The sequence below is a fragment of the Electrophorus electricus genome, chromosome 1 (genome assembly GCF_041902795.1).
Source record: "Electrophorus electricus isolate QZ-2024a chromosome 1, ASM4190279v1, whole genome shotgun sequence".
NCBI lineage: Eukaryota > Metazoa > Chordata > Actinopteri > Gymnotiformes > Gymnotidae > Electrophorus > Electrophorus electricus.
The window spans coordinates 8,093,487-8,116,220 of record NC_137497.1 but is presented as its reverse complement, the minus strand read 5'-3'; the positions used below and the strand labels follow the sequence as shown (position 1 = coordinate 8,116,220).

Below are 22,734 nucleotides of genomic sequence, written 5' to 3'. Positions count from 1 at the left end.
AACACACCAGGACCAGTCTGAAATACAAACAAACAATCAGACCAAACCAAATGATAACACTACAAAAGCTAAACTACATTAACCGTTGGAACACACAAACACAAGCTCAAAGCATAATGCACTGTTATCTGACCCTAAAATGTCAGTACACTGTAGCAGACTACCTGTACAAAGTGAGTGCCATTAAACACAGAAATACGTTGACAAAGTACAGACTCAGGGAACACAGCCTGCCCATCCAGACCAGCCAATATAAGTCATGCAGTCTGCAGAAGAGCAGAGACTCTGTCAGCAGTGTAAAAATGACACTGTAGAGACAGAGCTGCACTTTCTCACTGAATGTGAAACATTCAGTCAAACACAACAAATTTACTTTACAAAATTTGAGACGACCGACCCCAACTCTAAGTATCTATTGAATACTGACAAATTGTCCATCCTATTGGGTGAAAAGAAAGCAGCGCTTTAACTGGACAATATACAGCTCCAGAAAAAAATAAGAGACCACTCCAATTGTTTCTTAAATCAGCATCTCCACATGTACAGCAGCCCTTCCATTCAAGTGTTTGTTGAAATCCTTCACAGACAGACCTCATTCTACTTAATGAGATGCTGAATAGGTGATCACCTTAACAAAATCCTGTTCTAACGAGCAACAGGATAAAAACCACTGCTGCTGTCATCACTATTCTCTTGTTATAGAACCAGCTGGATGGGAAAAGCAGTGCTAGGACTACCCAAAAATTAGTATAGTCAAAATACAGCTACAGACCATGCCAAAAGAGTTGAAAGGAAAGTTTCTTAATGAGGAAAGCTTTACTGGCAGAGGGATACAGTGAGCATCAGGTTGCTTCTATCTTGAAAATTTCAAAAACTGCGGTTCATAAGTACACAGTCAAGCAGCAAACACATGGGACAGCAACAGCTCCAGACTGGCAGACTCTCTACCGACCATGACGATCGCCGCCTCATTCGAATGTCACTTAACACCCGTAAGATGATGTCAAGTGACCTACAAAATGAATGGCATGCAGCAGCTGGGGTGAATTGCACAGCAAGGACGGTTCAAAACAGGCTTCTGGAGGCAGGGCTGAAGTCATGCAAAGCTAGAAAAAAGCTCTTCATCAATGAGAAGCAAAGAAGAACCAGACTGAAGTTTGCAAAAGACCATAAGGATTGGACCGTAGAGGACTGGAGTAAGGTCATCTTCTCTGATGAGTGCAATTTTCAGCTTTGTCCAACACCTGGTCATGTAATGGTTAGATGAAGACCTGGAAAACCTACAAGCCAGAGTGTCTTGCACCCACTGTGAAATTTGGTGCAGGATCGGTGATGATCTGAGGTTGTTTCAGCAAGACTGCAATCGGGCAGATTTCTCTTTGTGAAGGACACATAAATCAAGCCACTTACCAAACTGTGCTGGAAGAAACTTGCTTCCTTCTGCTCTGATAATGTTCCCCAACTCTGATGATTGTTTTTTTTCAACAGGGCAATGCTCCTTGTCACACAGCCAGGTCAATCAAAGTGTGGATGATGTACCACCAGATCAAGAGCCTATCATGGTCAGCCCAATCTCCAGACCTGAACCCCATTGAAAACCTCTGGAATGTGATCAAGAGGAAGATGGATGGTCACAAGCCATCAAACAAAGCTGAGCTCCTGGAATTTCTTTGCCAGGAGTCGCAAAAAGTTATCCAACAGCAATGTGAAAGACTGGTGGAAAGCATGCCAAGATGCATGAAAGCTGTGATTAAAAATCAAGGTTATTCCACCAAATATTGATTTCTTGACTCATCCTATGTTGAAATATTAGTACTGTGTTGTTTATAAATGAATATGAGCTTGTTTTCTTTGCATTATTTGTGGTGTGAAATTTCTGTAACTGTTTTGTTCTTTTGACCATTAGTCATTTTCATTAAAAAATCATGATCTAAAATACAATATATTTATCTGGAATTTGGAAGAAATGTTGCCAGTAGTTTATAGAATAAAACAAAACTGCTCAGCCTGGTCAAACACATACACATCAATTGTAAAACTAGAGAAACTGTTAATTTTGTAGTGGTCTCTTATTTTTTTTCTGGAGCTGTGTGTGTGTGTATATATATATATATATATATATATATATATATATATATATATATATATATATATATATATATATATGTGTGTGTGTGTGTGTGTGTGTGTGTGTGTGTGTGTGTGTGTGTTGGGTTTTTATTTAATTAAAAAATGGTACCAATTGAGAACTTAAATGAACATTTATCACTGTTATTTTCTGCACTGTTTGCTTAAGTATATCTGTACTCTGTCAGCAGGGCACTTATTTTAAATAAAAATCTCCACAGGTAATAAAAAATAAATAAAGAAGACCCACCCCTCACCCCCCACCCAACCTTCTCAGTCGACGGCAGGAAGGAAAAGAACAATGCCAGTGCTGATTATAAAAAAGACATTTAATTGGCCAATGAATCGGTCGACCACTACTTCACCCTGTGCTTCATGATAAACAACTGACATGGTGAGGTCTCGTACGGAGGTCTAGGATCCATTCCTCAGCTATGATTCTACACCAATAAATTCCCCTCCAAAAAAAGAAACCCAATTACCATAGCAACATGTTGTCATGGTTAGTCCCTCCCAGCTTCTGTGTTCCATGTTTTCCATCTTGTGTATTTTAGTTCCATTCCGTAGTTTCATTTTCTCCGCCCCTCGTTTGATTTTCCACACCTGTCCCTCGTTTAGTTCATGTATTTAAAACCTGTCTTCTTGCCCTTGTCTTGGCTGTTCATTGCATTTGTGCATTCGTTAGACTTCATTGTGTTTGGTGAATGTTTTTGAAAGCCCGATATGCATGTATTTAAGTTTGTACTCCGTGCCTTTGTGTTTGTGCTAGACTTCGTGTTTCCTAGCCTTTGTTATAGCCTGTTTGCCTTCGTGTGTTTTGTTTGTTTGCTCATGTATCCACGTACTCTCCGTGTTGGCTCTATCACCCTGGACTGCTAGAACGATTCTGATTTTGGATTTGCCCGTAATAAATCTCGTTCTTCTCCACACTTGCGTCCGCCTCCTTACCGCTCACTTACATATGTACAGGTCATTTACTGAACAATTCTGTGGTTACCACTGTATTCATCACCCATTCCACACTGCCACTCAGTTTTTAACTGTTTATATGTGATTGTCATGTAAGAGAGAGTTAAACAGATGAAATATAAATGACCACTGTGAACCACAAACATTACTGGGTGCTGAAATAGATTCAGTAATGAACCTTCATTAATTCTAGTTAACAAAAACCTTATAGCCAGACCTGCCTAATCATGAACACACAACTAATTAGATCAGGAAACTAAGCTGTCCTTTAGACACACTGACACACCACCATAAAACAGACTAATAAACATTATCTACATGTAGCCCTGTGGAGAAAGGAATGTGTATATGATGTTATATGTGTATGTATGTATAAGTACTGTATATATTTATTTCCTTTCTTCTTGTTGTTTGAAGGAGAAACGGTGAAATTGTTTACAGTTTTTCATGTGTATACTTGATTTCTGTGAGCATTATTGTCACAGACTGCTACTCCCCCATAAGTCACGTGGTGAGGCCCGCTGCGTGCAGGGGGATCCACACGTACTGTGAATAAATGTTTTGTAACCACGCCACTTCGGGATTACATACACAGGGTTTATTGTTAAGTGTCAATGTGTCTATGTAAACCCTGTCCGTGTGTCCCTTTGTTGGTCATTGTCGCTACATGTGTGTTAACTCCTGGCCCTGTAGCAGTAACGATGGTTTGTGTAGTTCCCGTTAATGTGTAAATGTCTTCGTATGCTGTTTACAAAAGGGCTGCTGCTTCTCATCTGTCTGTGAGTGATGTGAGTGTAAAAGCTGATTTCTGCCTGTAAAGCGTCCTTGAGTTTGAGAAAGGCACTAAATAAATGTAACTAACTAATAATAATTTTTATTTCTAGTGTGGCTTATGTTTTTTTTTTGTTTGGCCTTGTCTGCTCCTGAAGATCAATCCCTCTACATACGACCTCCAATAAATCAACAAATACTTCACCCTCAATATCACTGTTCACTGTAGTAATTATGATGTGTGTTAATATGTAAATGTAGTCAGTGATGGTGCAGTAATTATGATGTGTGTTAATATGTAAATGTAGTCAGTGATGGTGCAGTAACTATGATGTGTGTTAATATGTAAATGTAGTCAGTGATGGTGCAGTAACTATGCTGTGTGTTAATATGTAAATGTAGTCAGTGATGGTACAGTAATTATGCTGTGTGTTAATATGTAAATGTAGTCAGTGATGGTGCAGTAATTATGCTGTGTGTTAATATGTAAATGTAGTCAGTGATGGTATAGTAATTATGCTGTGTGATAATATGTAAATGTAGTCAGTGATGGTGCAGTAATTATGCTGTGTGTTAATATGTAAATGTAGTCAGTGATGGTGTAGTAATTATGCTGTGTTAATATGTAAATGTAGTCAGTGATGGTGCAGTAATTATGCAGTGTGTTAATATGACAGACTGGAGCTTCAGCAGTGATCATAGTTATGACGGAGCACAGGTGGTGATCAGGGTGGTGGTGGTTGTTGTTGTTGTGTACACCCCCCCTTTGTGTGGCTCATTCTCTCCACTGGTTCATTCACTTTGAACTCTGAGTATGTTTCTATTCTACATTTACAACAATATCTCTCTACAAGATCCAGATTTGTTTTAGTTTGATTTCTAAATAGTTCTCCATCACTGTAATAGTTACTTCCTGATGATGAGCTCACTAGAGGACACAGACACAAATCTGTAGAAGTGGTTACTATGGTAACTGCTGAAACATTATGCATACCTACTTGTTAAGATCTTGTGCAGTGATGCTGTTGTGATCTTTCTGTCAGGAACTGGAGCTGAACTGCCCCAATCCCACAATCATTCTAGATCCCGTCACCGTGACCAATCTCGTGCATACACATATAATTATAACTCTATATGTTTAAATACACACACACACACACACTACGAGATCCTGTGATGTAATTTAATGCAACTGTAAATACTTTTGTCAAGTCATGGAAAAACAGGTAATCTGTAACATCTTTTAAATAGTTTAAATAGTTTAGTTGCCATTTGTCAACATGTTTTATTTAAGAGTTCCCCTTATTGTTCAGGTTATTGTAACGGTGAGTGATAATGAGGCGGTTGCATGTGTGTAGGAGAGCGAAATTTATTAGGGAGATTATCCAGAGTCGTAGTCAGAGTAGTCCAGGGTCATAGAATGCATAACAAAAACAAGAGCTATCTGCCATTCATACAAAGGCAAGGAAGCTGGTGGGCTATTTTAGTTTTATTTAAGTTAATTAACTATTTAAGTTCATAAAATTATTTTCACATTTGTTTACACATTGTGTTATATTGCTACATATGTAACGTTTAGGTTTTTATCGTTAAAGGGGAAACTGGACCTTGTTCAAGAGCATATGGGAAAACCAAAAAAGAAACTGATTCAGGAGGTTGAAACAAGGTGGTACAGCAGCTTTCAAATGCTGGAGCGATTAGTAGAACTCAGGGAGCCTGTAAGCACTGGCAGGCTTACAAACTGCTATTCCTGCGCTGACCTCTGATGAGTAAAATAATGTTTGTGAGCTCCAGTCTATACTGTCTCCTTTTCACAAGGCCACTGTGGTGCTCTCAGAGGAGAAAAAGGTATCTGGCTGCAAAGTGGTGCTATTATTGAAAATGGTGGAAAAGATGCTCCAGGAAGAGGCAGCAAAGGCAACGGTCCCAGTAGCTAGTGAACTGGGAGAGACCTCATCAGGCTCATTAGGGAAAAGCTCCACACAGCATGAGCATTATATCGCTGGGACCGCTGCTAGACCCAAGATACAAATCACTTGGATCCTTTATCCAAAAAAGGCAGATGAAGGAATAAAACAACTCACCTTTGAATCTGCCAATGTAATAGGGTCTAGACAGTCACATTCAACCCCAGCTGCAGCGTCAACATCACAGGATGCTATAGCTGAAAGACCTGGTTAGTATTTTTGCATTGGTTTAAAGTCAATTTCAGAGTTATGATCTCATTCATATTATCTGGTTTTGCTTCTCAGGAAACAAACTGTGGTGTCATTTTGATGCCACGTTCATGGAGGCCAGAAGAACTCACAATGTCACTGCTGATGCCACAGTTGAAGTGCAGACCTGGCAGAACTGAACATCAGCAGAACACAGGATCCCCTCCAGTACTGGGAGAGGCAGAGGTGCATATATCCAAATCTCCACAGGCTTGCTGTGGGATACTTGTGCACCCCTGCTTTCTCAGTACCATGTGAAAGTGTTTTCTCCAAACCATTGAGGTTATTTCCAGAAAGAAAAACCAACTGAGTCCAAGCACAGTGGAAAAAATATTATTTCTTAATAAAAGTGAATGAAGTCACCACAGAATTCGTAAGCATAACCATTGTCCCATCTTTGAAAAACACTGCAACAGTCTTAAAAACATCTCAACATAAATATCTTATGTCCTATTTGGTTTATTTAAACATTGACTAAAATCAACCTGTTTTTTGACACTAGTAGACCTCCAAAACCATCACCTACACATCAAAAACAGATTAGATGAATGAATGAACAAAATCATATTAAGTTGTTTTTATTTCTATTTATTTCTATTGTTGGCAGTGCCTATTCCCATGCTGACACTGGTGCAAAACAGCCAAGAGATCCATCACAAATAGTTGAAATGACAATAAAGGTTTAGCCAGCAGGGGGGTTTGTGTGCACATGAAGCCTTGAGATATAAACCTTTTTTTGAACCAATTGGATGGAAAGCTTGAAGGATTCATCTGGCCATCACTACAAAAACAAACAAAATGTTCAAAAAAAGAGAATTTAGTATTTACAAGTTACAAGTTCAATAAAAGAAATCCAGCAATCATAAACTCTCCAACATAAGTCAACATAAAAACTCCACTCTTGAAATTTCCATTGGAAACTAATACAAGGAAAAACAGGAAATTGGGTGATGTCACCTGTCTTTAAGCAGGACAATTTCCCATAAAGCTCCCCTTCAAAGACAACATGGAAGACTCTCCACAAAAAAAATCAAAAGTAAGTTTTTTTTTTAATAGACTTTTGTTTTACCTACTTAGTTAAAATATAGACTTTGCTGTGTTAATCCTGTGTTTTAATTTACATACATATATATATACATATATATATATATATATATATATATATATGTATGTATATAAACACAGCATATGTGCATCTCAAATACACAGGCCATATGAACACACTGTGGTGGAGGGTAACTATCACATTACACTCATACTGTGTACATCTGCCCCTGTATCACTCCACCACACAGAAAACAGAATGAAAAATCTTTCCCAGTTTCCAAAGATTTCCAACTTTAATGTGTAGATTTGTACAGAGACTTCAACACAGCGAGTTATGATTCCACAGCATGTATAACTTGTAGAACAGTGTGTATCAGAAATCAGAAATCAACTGCAGCATTATTTATTGTGAGGTTTTTTGGGAAATTTGTGAGGTTTTTTTTTTAATTTGTGCTCCGGGGGTTCCGTATCTTGGAAGCTAAGCCCATTTCTAATCCAGGACTAGTGTCTGAAATTTTGTCTGCATGTACACTACCATCTTGGCTGGCTATCGTAACGGTCAAGGGTCATGACTCAACCTCTGAGTCTGACACGGCCACTGGCAATGCTTCAGCAGATGAGATCCCACATTGGGCAGCTGTTAATGCCCCCTCATGCCCATACGCTATATCCTCGATGTGTGAAGCTATCGCCATGTTTTCTCATTGCTTTGTGCCGAATAATATCAATCTGTGTTTCTTACAAACTCAGGGTACACAACAAGACTGCTCTCACTGGGTTGATTAGGGCTGTAGTCCTGATTTAAAATGGTCTAATCCGTGACCCGGAGGGGCGTCACCCTTCCTAAATCTATTTTGCCATTTCTTGTGCGCCATTTTCATCGGATTTCACATATTGCACAAAGGGGGAGTGACGGCTAGCATTCAAAAACAGTTTTGTATCCCTGCAAAACGTCTCACTGTAAAACTCCTCCTAGATTGCTGTCTAACCTGTACCAGAAGCAACCAGGGTAAAACACAAGCCAAATATGATGGCTTACTGGCTCAAGAATATTCCTTTCAGTGTCTACAGATAGACTTTATGCACATTCCACCTTGTGGTCAGTTGAAGTACGTGCTAGTGATTGTAGACAGGTTTTCCTTTTCTAAGGAAGACTTTCAACAGGCCTGTCATCCCACTGGAACTTACGCTAACTTCATTTAGATTAAAAAAAATGATCAAAATGTTTCCTCTTTCATTTAAATCATCACATCCGTGTTCAGGGAATTCTTGCATCCTTATGGGACTCCCAGGAAGTTCAAGAAACACATGTAAGAACCCTGCTGTTCATACTGCCTTGTGTAACCCTAGTCAGATGTTTCTATCAACAAGAAAACAAAACAAAAAGAACAAAAAAACTCCCCAAAACTGTGCGAACCATCATAAAACAATAAAACTTTTCTAGGTACAGCTGCAATGTAGCGATTCCTGAAAAGTTTTTTCATCAAAAGTATTTTCATCTCGATCAGTTCCACTCCTTGGTCCTCTGTGTTTCTTCGCACCTATAAGGCTTGTCTTGCACATATTTGTTTGTTGGTGGAGTTGTTTGTGTTAACATCACTTGTTTACACTCACCTGCTGTCAGAGGGTATATGTATTTTTTCTGTCATTTAGGCATCTGATAAAGTGAAAAAGGAATTACTCTACAAAACCAGACTGAGTCGATCTACTAACAGGTGGTAGTGTTATAACACTGACAGTGGTAGAAAAGAAAAAAAAAATTCAAGCACAATTTATTTTTTATGTTATATTCTATATTAAATTAAAAGTAAATTTACTTCAGATCTCAAGGCAGAGCTATCTACTGTATGGCAAATAGTAAATTGTTAATACATAGATTTAATTAAGTATTTAATGCAGATCATTTGCATTGGCTGAATGAACCTTTCACTCTTCGGTCATGTCTATCTGCCTAACTATCAGGTGTGTGTGTGTGTGTGTGTGTGTGTGTGTGTGTGTGTGTGTGTGTGTGTGTATGTGTGTTTTTTCTCTCTCTCTTTCTCTCACTCACACTCACATTCTCTCTCCCTCCCGCTCTCTCTCTCTCACACACACACACACACACACACACACACACACACACACACACACACACACACACACACACACACACACACACACACACACACACACACACACTCTCTCTCTCACATTCTCTCTCTCTCTCTCTCTCTCTCTCTCTCTCTCTATCTATCTCTCTCAATGTCACATTCTCTCTCTCACTCTTGCATGCTGGCCTTTGGTCACACTGCCCTTCACCACCTGCACCTCCTGTTCTCCACCTGTACCTTGTGGCCTCTGCCCCCTGCCCTGTCCTGCCTTGCCTTGCCCTGCCCTTCAACCTACCTGGCTGACTGAGAGAGTACTTGGCCATTCCAGCCAATCCGAGCATCAGGGTCAGCTGTTGCAGAGGACAGACGAGTGTCACACAGTACGCTGATCTAAGCCCTCTATTCACCCCTACGCTGATCTAAGCCCTCTATTCACCCCTACACTGATCTAAGCCCTCTATTCACCCCTACACTGATCTAAGCCCTCTATTCACCCCTTAACTGATCTAAGCCCTCTATTCACCCCATACACTGATGTAAGCCCTCTATTCACCCCATACACTGATGTAAGCCCTCTATTCACCCCATACACTGATCTAAGGCCTCTATTCACCCCATACACTGATCTAAGCCCTCTATTCACCCTTACACTGATCTAAGCCCTCTATTCACCCCTACACTGATCTAAGCCCTCTATTCACCCCTACACTGATCTAAGCCCTCTATTCTCCCCTACACTGATCTAAGCCCTCTATTCACCCCTACACTGATCTAAGCCCTCTATTCACCCCTACACTGATCTAAGTCCTCTATTCACCCCTACACTGATCTAAGCCCTCTATTCACCCCTACACTGATCTAAGGCCTCTATTCACCAGTACACTGATCTAAGGCCTCTGTTCACCAGTAGACTGTAATGATACATTGCAAACTGCCCTGACTGCCTCTGTCCCAAATGCAGAGCTCCAGGGTGAGATCTGTCATTAACTCCACTAGTCAGCAGTCTGGCAGGAATGATCCACAAAGCATCAGCTATTATGGATCTCTGTATGGACCTCCGTTCTCAGACAAGGACTTTAAGGCCCATGCAGTCAAGAGTTTGCCAGTCTAAGACCACATCTTGTTTTATTAATGGACTAAACAAGGTGCAGTTTGTTTGAGTCGAAACATCTGGTTTATGAAGCTCATGTGATACACCCATCATCTTTAACCCAAACTGGATCAACGGCACCAGTCGTTGAAGCTATGGCGGCATTCACGACAAATAAACAAAGAAGGATATACGACTGGAGGAGAGCAGCTCAAAGTGGTGTGTGTTTTACTGCTTGCGGTGAGCTAGGAGGGTGGTGGATGTTGTATAAAGGCTTTTCGCCAGATACTTATGACACAAGAGTATGTGTCCCTGAACTATTTCCCTAAGGAGAGAGAGCATGAGGGGAAGACAAGAAAGAAAAGAGCCTGAGATTTGGAGTAACATGTTTACCCTCAGCACATCTTTGTCTGGCTTCCATGAACAAAGTTGAAGCTCTCAGATGAATACAATCTTCTGAAAGGCACAAACAGGGATTGAAACTGTTGGCTTTGGTTTACAAAACTAACACCTTGCCACTTGGCCATCATGCCTTAGAAGCAAGTCATGAACTGGTCTTTAACAATGCACGAGCTTGCACCTTAAGTCTGACAGTAGAAAAGCCTTGAAAGGGTTGGAAGTTACTAAAATATTGACAGCCTTCTGACTCATGAGTAACTGTCATTGGAAGCTGATCGTGCACTATCGATAGCATCAGCGTAAAGCACAGCTGTATATGCTTCCAAAATGAACCCCTTCTAGAGAGGATATATCTAAATTCTAAAGCACATGCAGTTGTTCTAAAGATCAGTCAACTAGGCTGGAGGTGCTGAGTATGGAACCAAGGACCTCTGACATGCAAAGTATGCACTCTAGCACTGAGCTACACTCCCGCCACTCTCAAACTTTGAGGTAATAACGCTAAAAAGAATATCTGCAACTGTTTGTCAGCTAATCTGCAGGAGTCAAATGTGTAGCAGAAACGTTGTGTTGGGTGCCTGAGGACTGTCCAATTTCTCAATCAACATTTTGGTGTAGTCAACCAGGATCACGTCCATGTCACCTCAAAGAGAAACACCTGGGTTACCTCTGGCACATGGGGTGGTAAATAGTCTACCATAAATTACCTCAAATGGTGACAATTTGGTGGTGGCACTGGGCATCATTCTGATCTCACAACACTGCTGATCACCTTGTGCTCAGATTCAGAGGTTGTGTCATGACCCTTGACCTTTACGATAGCCAGCCGAGCTGGTAGTGTACATGCAGACAAAAGTGCAGAGACTAGTCCTGGATTAGATATGGGTTTACCGTCTGAGCTGCGGAACCTCCTGGAGTGCCAAATCTTACCCGAGTCATGAACAACCCCAAACGCATAACAGGAGTCAGTGTATATGGTGACAAACTGATCCTGGAATAGATGGCAGGCCCTGGTCAATGCCATTAGTTCAGCTGCTTGAGAAGACCTGTAAAGGACCGAGTGAGCCTCCCAAATGAGGTTACGCAGAAATCAGACAGAATAACCACAGACAATTTCAGAGTCAGACGGTTTAAAACATGAGCCATCTACAAAAATGTGATAGCCGCCTTCCAGCAGCGTGCTAGAAAGTTCAGAACGCATGCTAGAGGACTCATGGATAACCTCCATGCAGTCATGGGGCACAGAGTCAGCAGAATGATTTAGCGATGTCAAAAATGATTGGAACAGTCTAGCAGGTGAGCGCAGGGTCATGTGTGATTCAATGGTTAAGTTCCGAGTGGCACAGAGGATGGCCTCAAGGCCCGAACGTTGCTGTGCTGTCATGTGCTGTGTTTGAATGTTATTCAGAATAGTAATAACTTGATGTGAAGTGTGAAGAACCATTGGATGAGACAGTGCCAATTTCTCTACGTCAGTGACCAGCAGGGCAGAGGCAGCCACGGCGCGTAAGCAGGCCGGCATGCCTTGAACGACCGAATCAAAAGGTTTGGAAAGGTAGGCCACAGGTTGATAACTTCCACCATGCTCCTGGGCCAGGACACCCATGGCTGCGGAGCCGTTTTCAGAAACGTAAAGGTGGAAGGTCAGATTATAATTTGGTAGGCCAAGTGCTAGAGCAGAGCACAAGGCCAATTTCAGATTCCTGAATGAGTGATACATGGGTTGAGTCCAGACCAATCTATCAGTACAGTTTTTTCCACAGCCGTTCCTGAGGACTTTATCATGAAACTCAACATGGGTTGTTTTGTGTTGGGCGGAGGGATGTCACGTATGATTCCCCACACTCATTAGAGAAAGGTACTGTAAGTATTTGAGATTAAATATTGTTCTTATAATTTTGTTTCTGGAGTTTAAGTTTAATGTTTATCTTGCCAGGAAAGTTTGTTTATTTTTAACTAAGTAGGTAAAACAAAGTAGATCAAGAGAAAAACTAACTTACCTGTGATTATTTTTGTGGAGAAGCTTCCACGTTGTTTTGGAGTGAAAAGAAACTGTAGCCTGTGTTGAAGGGGACTTTTATGGGGAATTTTCCTTCCCAAAGAAAGGAAGTGATGTCACATAATTTCCTGTGGTGATGTTTCTTTATATATGTTTCTAAGGGAAAATTCAATAGAGTTGTGTTTTGAAGTTGATTGATGTTGGAGAATTTATGATTGCTGGATTTTTTCCCCTTGAACTTGTAAATACTTGTAAATACTGCATTTTCCTTTTTTTTAATATTTTTGTTTGTTTTTGATTGGATATGGCTTTTTGTTTGCACTGGACTACTGAGAGCCAATAAATACCTTTTCTTTTGTATCCACTAGGAGTGTATCCGTGTGTCTTTACTAGTGGACCATTGCAATGATATTTCCGTATGTGCAGGATTAAAATACTCTACAAATAAATGCTCTTAAAATAGTCCATAAATAAATATTCTTAAATACTCCACAAATAAGTACTCTTTAAATACTGTACAAACAAATAATCTTAAAATACTCCACAAATAAATGAGTCCAGTCTATGTTTGAAGAAAGCAAGAGTGTTAGTTCGTCCCTGCATCTGGGAGACAGGTCAGAGAAGAGGGAATGGAGAGGGCATGAAGCATTTAAGGCTCACACTTTATAATAACGATAGTTTATAGAGCATTTATATGCTTGTAATTCATAATGAACTAATCATGAACTAATGAGTTAGTGTTATTCATCATGAATTAATATATTAGTGATCATTTATAAGATGTATCTAAGCTCTCGCTTCATAATTATCTGATCATGAACAGATCAGGAAGTCAGATGTTATGCTTAACTGGGTTTTTAAGTGCTATTTTTTATTAGATAATGAATTGTGCCATTGCATACGTGCAGGAACAATGGAACTGCATTTAGTTAAAGTAAATGTTCAGAATGTTGTTAGGTTACTGTGTGTAAGGTTTGGAGTTGGGGCTCCAGGGGCTTTAGGTGGCAGGTCGTATTTCCTAGAGTAACAAGAGATGTTTCCTTACCTCTTGCCTTCTTTTAACATGTTTTACAATAAACCCTCTGTGTGGGCATTGTCTTTGAGGACATGTCCTGCTGTAATATTCACAGTCTAGATGTCTTTGAGGCATCTTGGGACTGTATATGTCCTGCTGTAATATTCACAGTCTACAGGTTTTCTTGTCTACACTTTATAAGATATAAGAATGCCCTGGTAACTCTGTCTGCTCGTATAAAACTTTGCTGTAGCCATAACCAGTTGCTGTCATGTCACGAGCCTTACAATGGTGAAACCCAACCTGTACCTAGAACTCACTGAGCTTCAGGTGCAACCTGCTTAACCTCCATCTTTTAAGAGGCATGGAAGACAAGCATCAAGACTCCTTGTTGTAGCCCTGCAGGTGGTGAAGTTTCTCTGGTTGTCTGAACACCAGAGTCCCTCATTGTCTTCATACGCCGACTGAAGATGCACTTACCTGAACATTAGATTTGCACTTATTAAAACTTATTAAAAAATAAAAAAGTTTTAATTGCATTTATGAAATATGCTATTGTGTTATGCACAACAGTCACTCTGGATAAGAGAGTCTGCTAAACACCTTAAATGTTAATGTAAATATGTATGTTACAATTTCAGAATTAATGGTGACCAATTCAGGAATTCAGAGGATATGCACCATTAGTTAATATATTATTAAAATGACAGCTTTATTAATCCTGGCCCCTAAGAGTCTTTGTGAACCTGTTAAAATAATTAAAAAGTGTAGTCATACAAATTATTTGTTAAACAGTAACAAACAGCAGCTGTAGTTTCTAAATTACTTGTCATATAGAAATTATCTGTAGCATTTTACAGCCGCTAAGGTGAAAACTATTCAATATACACGAATATCTATAAATGTCTGTAGGCCATTTATAAACGACACACTTTCAAATAAACTTATCATTTGAAGTTGTCTGTTAAGAAATGTATAAATGACTTGGTAATAATTTATAAAACACACATTAAAAAAAAGACTTGATGTCTTCAGACTAATGTGCTTGTTAATAAATATGCATAGTAGGAGTTCTCATTCATGGAGTTTTCCAAGATCATGAATGAATCGTCCTAGAGGGCCATTATTGGTTTTTTTTGCTAACCGTTCATACATTTCTATTACTGTCCAGTGATCCTTTACCAGCTCCTCTGTCCGGTTACCTCTAAGCCTCCAAACAGTTTCCTTGTATGTTCTCCAGGCCCTCCTTATATTCTGCGTGTGAGCCCCTGTAGGAGCATCCATGTATGATATACTGTGGTTAGCTGTGTAATGTCTGTAGCCAAGCTGAGACAGAGCCTGCCGGTAGACACGCCACTCACCACTGAGGATTGTGGATCGCCTCCTTACATGCTGAATGATAAGTGGCACTAGTTCCCTTCTGGACCTTCTCTGAACTAGGTGAAGAACTGGCTGTCTTTGTTTAGTGTGGACAGCATTTTCACCCAGCATCCCAGAGACCCACTGCCTCCTCCACAACGCCCGGCCATCCGCCCTCTTCCATACCGTGTAACATAAAAAGTAAAGCATTAATACATTAATTAAGAACTATTAACAAGATGAAAGAATTAAAGGTATGAAGCATGAAGACTTGTATGTCCATTATACATCATTAAGACTATACAAAATTCTATACCCACATAAAAGATGCACCTGCATTTCTTCTATGCCTGAAGTTACTCTCATCTATGACAGTGAACTGTCTGCATCCTCCTTTCCTTCTTCTGAGTTCTTCCATCGCCACCACACAAGCCTCTCTCACTTTCTTAGACATTTTTGACAAGAAACTTGAGAAAACCTGAAGGGACATAATGGCGCTAAATTGATTAAATAATTTAATAAACATATTTAACACTTCCTTACTAAGATATTGAATGTACTCAGTAAAATTGTAAAGTTTATTTGTTAATTAAGTTAATTTGGTCATGTGAACTGCTCTGGTTATTTTTGCTTCTTTTAATCAAACAATTTACTTGATTTGAATAAAACCAATTAACCTGCTTGTTACACATGGATGTTTGCGGTTGCACCATTAAAATATTTCCACACTGCAGAAAGTATCTAGATGTGCTGAACAAAAATCTGTTTGATTACATTTCAAATGGCCACTCAGTCCACACTTGTTGTATAAAGTAAGACATATAAACCTGCGTGTGTTAGCTGCTCCCACCTATACGTTGTAAATTAAAGTTACACTAAAACATCTAAGTAAGCTCGTTAGTCTACCATTCACATCAGTCCCAGCAGTCGCTATTGTGTAGGTTCATTTTGTGATGACAAAGATCGCATTTAATCTCTTTGTAGTACTTTCTTATTTTGCAGCCACTTTATAAATTTTAAATGTTTCCTTTTTAATTTTTTGCCCTCCATCAACTTCCTCAATTTCTTCGGCATTTTGGTCCAATTAAAACCGGATGTGTCCCCTTTACATTTGTTATACTGGAATTTATGGCATTCCAGATTCTCATCGAGTGTACAAGATTTTAAACTTAACAATGCAATGAGTAATACATCCAAATATTTTTATATATTGTGTATGCTTATATTCAGCAGACACATTCATATTTTCTGGACAAACAGCTCTTTGTGAATTTCATATAAACCATCAACAGTAAAGGCGGAGCGTTCGTGGACGTTGGAGTTCATTCAGGTCTGCGCCTCTAATGAGGAGACGCCGGTACAGGTGTGTTTGGAGTCGGATGACAGTGGAGATCAGCACAGCACCTGACGCTCGTCCTCACAGTACACAAAGAAGAAGAGAGTTCACAGTTCAGAGAGAAAACCAGGGCAAAAATAATCAAAAAACAAAACAAAACAGCCAAGACACTGGAGAGAAATACAGATGGAGAGGCTGGAACAGGTCAATGCTGTACTGTACTGTAGCTACAGTGCAGCTAAACTAGCGTTAGCTAGAAATCAACATTAGCAGATGTGTTTTCAGTAGTTTTCTTGAATACTAGCATTAGTGGGTTATGCTTGAACAACGCCATGGTAGTTCACCGTCTTTATGACCTTTAGTACATTTTATTCAGTATGAGTGGAATCTGAACACATCCACTTTGTTAGATTACTCTGAAAGAAAGCTGTCGTACGTTAGCCAACTAGCTAGTAAACTAGCGTGACTGGAAAAGGTGCCGAACACCAGCTGACTGTCTCCGGATTACAGTGGAGATCAGCACAGCCGGTTTCTCCTGTTGTCTGAAGTTTAGCCCTTCGATCCGTTTTCGGTAGGTTTTACGCTCTGGTTCTTTACCTGGCTTTTATTCCCCGTCTACGTACGTCAAGAATGTAAAAGTGAGATTTAATGGGCGAAATTAGCAGCCACAACCGACCGACCGACGGAGCTAGCTCGCTAAATCGGTCGCTCGTCTCGGTCATTTATGTGTAAAATACAGTGTCTGACTGTCTGGCTAGATGACATTAAAATGGCTGATTAAACACACCCAGTTAGCTTGCATGCGTGTCCGAAGTGGTGCTTCACAACTCGAGATCGACCGTATTGCGGTATTGTCTGTATTGTATGTATTGCAGACGTGCAGCGGTGTACCGCGTTCATTGTAAGTGTTCACTAAGCAAACCGCGACCGTGTCGGTACTATTCTATATGTGGCACTGATGTGTGTGTTCTTCTTTCTACAGTTTGGGTATCGACTATGGATTCAACTAAGTAGCCTGTCAAAGATTTATGTGTGCGCATGTCGTATTTTGTCTCCACAGACGTGTATGCGCACGATGTCTCTTCCTCTCGTTACCTTTTGGACAGAATTGGACTGCTCAGTGGCCCAGCGTCAGCCACCTTGTCCAGGCCGTGTGCCTGGCGCTTTGTCGACTTTATCTGGCCGGTCAGACCATCGTCGGAGTCAGGGTGAACAGGTGGGTTGTCGTCATGAGGGACTACGGTGTCATCTGGGACGTAGTCTTCGGCAGCCTCGGCCTCATGGCCCAGGCCCGTATTCAACTTTTTGAGTTGAATCAGCAGACACTGATCCAGTGCTGAGTTTACTGGGTTTTATATTGACCTTATTGGCACTGTGGACTATACAGGCTGAGCACTAATAGGCTGGGCTGCATTTTTTATTACGGGTACAATGCCAGGAAGAAAAAGCAGGAGCAGGATGTTCTGCGCCTGAGCATTGGCCAGTCCAACACTCCCATGGTGGCCCTGAAACCTCGCCCTCCTGCGCTGAGTAAGCTCCCAGAGCGTCTGACTCACGAGCACCCTGCTTTTGACCTTAACATCCAGCAGGACGTGTCTGGGCAGGCTTCTCAGCGTGTCAGAGGCTAGCCCCCTCTTCCTCCCGGTGAGACCCCGAGGAGCTCTGGTCCGGAAGGAGATGCTGCTTCTGCCACCATGGCCCCTGCCGCACTGGCTGAGCTCGAAGTACTCCAGACCACAGCGTGGTGTTGGAAGAAAAAGGCAGAGGCCTCTGCTGCCACTGCCCATGGACAGGCCGTCCCACCGAAGCGGCGCAGGCACGAACACCAAGCCTGCAAACCCAAGACCAAACAGTTTGGTCACAGCAGGTTTCGTGGGATGCACTTCATGGCAGCAGCGAGGAAGACTGAGGAGATGCTGGACAGGGTCAGTGATCTGCTGACCACCCCACTCACCCCTTTGTAAATGGTTGTACATAGTTTTATACTTATTCCAATTTTCATTATTTATTCTGTGTGTTGTGAATGAGCACTTCAATATTATATTATACGTCACAAAGTGAATGAGCACTGACTTATTCTGCTTTGTACTTCACAAAGTGAATGGGCACCGATTTTAAACCACTTTATTAAAGTGAATAAATTGTTGGTAATTAGACACATTCTTACAAAAAATGCACTTGTTATTTTAATACTATTTATTTGATGAACAATAAACAAGTACTATTCAGAGTTCAGTTTCCTGTGTATAAATGATTCGGTTAAATTAACAATTCAATTAACATTCAATTAAGTCAGCATTATTATTATTATTATTATTATTAATCTTATTCTTGAATGAACATCCACTTTTAACAATATATATATAATAATGGGATATATTTTTTTTAAATGGAAAAACTGAAGACAATAAAATTGACATTCTGCTGAATGTCTGAATTTTTGCATGCGATCCTAATCATCATTAAAAATGAATATAATTACACACAGATTAAAAAAAACAAAACAGTCTAACAACATGAAACACATGGTTACTTGACATGCATGCTCAACTGCACATGGCTCCTTAACATGCGAAACAACCTGACCCTCTATCCCATAGTCTCGCCTCCTTCTCGGAGAGTTCACAGAGGTCACCTGGGACCGGAATTTTGGCCTATTCTGTGTTCTGGGTGAACCGTGGGTCTGGGAACACTGGAGAGGGTGCATATGAGATTACATGCCGCCGAAAGGGCCATGGTGGGTGCGAAATGGTTCTGGAGGGGCCCTGGACTGGCCACAGAAAATGACCACTGGTAACAGTTAGATAATCTCCACCTGCCCCCAATGAGCTCTGTGCCTTATAGTCCCTATGACCTTGTCGCCCCTTGTCGTTCTGTCGAACTTCATTGTTCTCACATGTTTTTCTCATTTGTAATTGTGTATATATACCTTGTGTTTGTGTATATACGTATATATACTGTGTTCGTATTGTGTATATACACAACCTATGTATATACTGAGGTAATAAAAAGAGTGTTTATAGGGCATAGAGGTTTTTAACATTGAATTAGACATATTAATAACATAAAACATAAGGGATTATAGAGATTCTGTGTCCTCTCAGTGTAACGCGAGTGCCGAAGGGTGTGGCGCAGGATGCACAGACTCTCGACGTGGACAAACATTTATTTACATAGAACATAAAGACTATAGTGGCATTCCCATATAACACAAACAGTGAACATAGAGACACTTAACACTAACAATTTTTAACATTAACACAAGCTAGACAAACATGGTTCCGAATGTTACATTTAGACATTAACTCACGCACCTCCTGCTAGGAAGTCCATCATTTGCCGAGGGAGTAAGTGTCCTGTGGTGGTTGGTCATTCTGTAATGTTGCTGCTGGCCTGAGCGCCATAAGGCGTGGGCCAGGACACACAGACTCCCTTGACTTTGTGAAACATTTATTAACATTAAACACAGAAAACACAGGTGGCAATCACATACAACTATAACTGAACATTATTAAACATTTAACACTAACGATCTACACATAATACAAAAACAGTGAAAACAAACAAAGATGTTACTTGCTATGGGTTTTTTTTTACACAAGAGACTCAAGAGACTAAGCTAGAGACAATGACCAACAATGGTGTGCACACTGACAGGGGTTTAAGTAGACAGACAGTAAACCCTGTGCAGGTGTGTGCAATCCTGGAAGCGTGGCTACAAAACAAACATACAAGATCCCCCCACTGCACGCGGTGAGCCATAACACTTGACTCGTGACAGGCGAGCATTCTGTGACATTCGGCTTATGTTGGCCCATAAATTAATCTATGAGCCCAACCCAACCCCCTTGTTTATAAATTAAACAAGATCTCCATTTTTGAGATTTTTTGCTTCAGCATTACAGAGTATAAAATAAAAACATTTTAACTCTTCATCAAAGTAACATGCTGTTTTACAAGATGGAATATTTGTCCTGGAGATTCCTGAACCTTTCTCATGTTGATTATCCTGCTGCTGGACATTGCTTCCCTCTGGTTGTTTGCACAGACCTGAAGGTTGCTCAATGGAATGAGTATCTAAATAAAGCAGGAAGTCTGTCTGCATTCAAGATGTCAGGGGAAAAAGTGAAAGAAGTAAATGGATGAAACAAAAAAAGCCCCACCAGAGAACTGTGTCAGAGTGTCTGGACTTGCCACAAGTGAGCTGCTGGACTTTGTTGTTTCTGTTCAACAGATGGGTTGTGGGGTAAAAGGAAACGAGCAGCAGCTTTAGAGAAATTGTTCAGCTATTTTGTGATTCAACAAAACAACAATAAAGAATCTTGAAAACCTCTAAGCCTCATCCTACTCTTTGAACAGCTGCCCAGATTCACAACACAACAGCAACTGCAAAGCAAAAATTATGAAATTAGAGAAGACATCATTAAGTGACAACACACATTAGTGTTAAGCCACAACAAAAATGTGGCACATTGACAATGTTTAATTTTGGTTGATGTGTTTGTGCTGTGGCGGAATTAATGAATTTCCAGTGAAAAACAAGGATTTGAATCTGTCCAAATGTCTTGCTAGCTAACCTATCTAGTTAACTAGCAAGATTCCAACTAGATCATAAAGATAAGCATGAAGAGTAACTGTTAAGACAAAATTTGGAAACTATAACAATTTCCTGCCCAGCAAAATATTATAAAACTCACTTGTATAACTTTTATATAACATTAATCTTTCCTGTCACTAGCCATTTTAGAGGTCTGCAGAAGTGAAGATGAGAAAGTTTGTACTCAGAGGCTCCTCAGTGCAGTGAGGAGTGGCTCATGGGTTCAAGGAGGACTCAGAAGCTGAAGTGAGCATTCGAGCGCAGCATGTTATGCTTGTGAGCTGAACATGGCCACGATCAGAACAGAGTCTGAACACAATCTTCAAAACCAATTTCACACTGGCTTGCAGCAAGCAGTATTCAATTTAAAGTTAGGCCTGCACTGGTTTTGCACCAAGTAGATGCAGAAACCGATTTACACACCGCAAGGCTTTAGTGAACCATTCAATCCCAAACAAGAGTCACAAACAACTGGAGGATAACATCAGAAAAAGCACCTGATGTTTTATTCTACCAGGGAAGCTGCGTCGTCCAGAGGAACTTAGTGGCCCCTACCAGCAAGACAACCTAGAACAGATGTCGGCTGAGCAGTGTGACAACCATTAGCATTGCTCAAGGGAGGGCTTTTTGTCCTCTCTTGGATAGCAAAGCATTCCTGAGGGAGAAAACAGGATGACTTTCTATTTTCCTTCACTGTGCTCTAAAAAATAAAGAGGGTGTTACAATCAAGCCAACGCAGGAGGGCAGCTCAACAGCACACCAGTATGCTGCCAAGATGAAGACCAAAATGGCTGCCTCTGAAGGAAGGGCTGTAAGATGTGAAGTATGCTTCCCTCTTCAGAGGTCCACAGCATCAATATCAGAAGCCATAGTTTATTAATACTAAGCCCTCTTTAAGAATGAGTTGTAGATGATGTGAACTAGCACTGCAAATGATTCTTTGTGGGATTGACATGCCATGGTCAGGATAACTTTTTACTGCTGGTTTTGTTTTGTATTTTTTGACATGCAAAATAATTTAGAAGCAGGAAGAGAGGTTTCTGGATTGGTTACTAAAAACCCTGATGAAGCCAAAGTTTTTAACTGCTTATCCTAGAGCCCAGGACAGGTACAGAGACTTTTTTCCTCAGAGCATCTATATTTGTGATCACTATGAGGATTTAGAGATAATTTATTCAGTGTTCTTAAATGAACATTTCTTACAATGGCTATTAGAAATGATTATAATTTAGTACAAAAGGTTATGTGCTACTTCTATGCTACATATTATTTCAAGCATTACCTATAAGTATTTTTAAGGATACATATTTATAATATTGCATATGGTATACATCATTCTTATTAGATTTTTACAGACCTTTGGCATATGTGGGGGAAGCAGTGTGCATGTAGAAGGCATGGTGGGCCATTTATATGAACATGATAAGAGCTTGCACATGATTTGCTCTGCTTGTTACTGTTAATGTGGTCAGGATTTAAAACATAACTTGTGTAACTTGTGGATGACACATGCTATACTCTAACTCCCCATACTTTTTTGAACACGTAAATTGTTAGGTATTCATTTTTCTAGGAAGTGATTGTCCATAGTGCTGGTATCTAATGACTTGTTCTCTTAGTACAGCAACATTTAATTCTTTGCAGGTGATATAGAGAAACAGATGGAATCACCAGAGGGCTGAGAGGGTAGTTGCAAAAACAAATTGAAAGTGCAGGTGA

The 22,734-nt window shown here is 40.3% G+C and overlaps 1 long non-coding RNA gene across 1 annotated transcript in view; it reads right to left on the bottom strand.

The window, feature by feature from the left end:
• LOC145657010 (uncharacterized) overlaps window positions 1-22,734 on the bottom strand; it is a 245,147-nt gene that overhangs the window by 88,396 nt on the left and 134,017 nt on the right. The window lies entirely within an intron of this gene.